The sequence below is a fragment of the Propithecus coquereli genome, unplaced genomic scaffold (assembly GCF_000956105.1).
Source record: "Propithecus coquereli isolate 6110/MARCELLA unplaced genomic scaffold, Pcoq_1.0 Scaffold135, whole genome shotgun sequence".
Lineage (NCBI taxonomy): Eukaryota > Metazoa > Chordata > Mammalia > Primates > Indriidae > Propithecus > Propithecus coquereli.
In genome coordinates, this window is record NW_012137747.1 from 5,610,669 (window position 1) to 5,612,862 (window position 2,194).

Below are 2,194 nucleotides of genomic sequence, written 5' to 3' on the forward strand. Positions count from 1 at the left end.
TTGAAAAACAAAGACCTTCCTCTCCAACTCAGATTTTGTATTTTCCCTGGAATAGGGAGAGTAATAAGTTGCTTGTTTTTATATGACAATGAGTGGTTGACCTAAAATAAGATGCACATAGAAAAGTGTCATCTTAAGTGAAAATAGCTAAACTCTTGTCAGAAAACCTGTATAGCTACTGTAAATATATACACCAAAAATATATATGAGAGGGTACAATATAGAAATCAATGTCACCATCGCTAAAACTTAGAAGAGACTCCAAGTTTGAGAAAAGAAAATTTTACTTAGTCTAAGGTGCTCAATAGGTGCTCAATAGGTGCTCAATAGGTGCTCAAATTTGTAGTAGATTTACCTAAGGTAAATTTTCTAGCCTATCTGAGTCTGGTTCTTTATTATTTAAGAAATAATATATTCATATAATTTTAAGCTTTACCATACATTAAGCTGTCAGCAATCATTTCTCAGTAGTTAGGTAAGTTGTAATTGTTTTAAAATTTTAGGGATAACAGACTTGTTGCTAGGACTAGGGGGAGCAGGAAAAATTTAACTAGAAAGAAAACACACAGGAGAATACATTGCTTTAAGGAAATCACGATTACAATCTGTTGGTAAGGGGTAAAGTCTAGGATGAATCCTGTAATACTGCTTTAGTGTTGGAGGTATAAGTGTGTGTATACATATATAAATACACACACAGATACAGAAAAATAGATACTGAAAGGAACACACCCGTATTTGTGCACATGGGTTGGTTTACGTATATCTATGCCCTACCTTTGTCCACTGAAATGAGCTAGTAGCAGTGACACCTCGGAAGCAACAAGAACACAAAGAGGCCAGACATTGGTTTTTAAATTTAATTTTCTGATAAAATAACTAGGAACCCTTGGAGAAATGGGTTATTCTAGGGTTAGAGCAGGAATGTATAAGATGAGCCTGGAGCGTCTTGCAGTGCCAGAAAGGACTTGCAAAGGAGTGGTAGAAGGAAAGAAGGAAGGAACATTCTGAATGACAAATGTAGAATAAATAAGGTAAATAGAAAATTATCATTAGAATCTCCCAGTAATAATTCCTCAGAGAAGTCTACTGATTAATGCTAAAAATTAGCATAGGTTAAGGAGAAACAAGATTTTTCATAGTCTCAAATATATCTAGCCTCCAATGTATTTATTAATGACTTTTGGCTTAGCATAAGATTATGAATGCTTTGAAACTCTTCCTTCTGCGAAGTGGAGCTTATTTCCCTCTCCTTGAATAGGGGCTATTGTGTTATACACTTATAACAAACAGAATATGCAAAGGGAAAAATAATGACTGCACAGTATTGAAGCCTGTAAGGCATATAACCTCCAAGTGATGAAGGTTAACCTCATCAGTAATTAGTCATTTTAATGGCATGTATTCCTGATATGGTGAAATGAGAAGGTCACTTCACTTCTGTGGTATTCTTTACTTAAATCCATAAACTTGCTTTGATAATAAGAAAAACATAAGACAAAGACAAATTGAGGAACATTTTACAAAATACCTGACTAGTACTCCTCAAGACTGGCAAGGTCTCCCTCCTTTCTCTCTCTCCCCCTCCTCCACCCTCTCCCCCCTCTCTCCTCTCTCTCTCTCTCTCACACACACACACACACACCCACCCACCACCACTACCCACCATGCCTCCCTGAAGGAAAGACTAGGAAACTACCACGGAGTGGCAGAAATTAAGTACATATGAAGCTCAATACCATGTAGTATGCTGGGTTTGATGCTGGAACAGAATAAAGGACATTAATAAAATAAAACAAAAGCCAAATACAACAACAGCCAAACATGGTAAAATCCAAAGAAAGTTTGTAGTTTAGCATTGTAACAATGTTAATTTCTTAGTTTTGATTAATGTATCATGGTTACATTAAGATGTTAATATTGGAGAAGCCTGAGTGAAAAGCTGGGCAAAGGATAGACAAGAGCTCTCTGTAAAAACTTTGCAAATCTATTATAAATCTTAAATTATTTCAAAATAAGTTAAATGTGGTTACAACAGATAGCTATTAGCAGCAGCCTAAGGAGCCTCCCATAAAGAATATTCCCTTATTCAATGTTTAGGACATTTGAGATATAACCATTAGGGAAAAATCTTTAGAACAAAATAAAATTCCACACCCAACCCAGTAAACATTCTTCTAAATCAGGAATATTC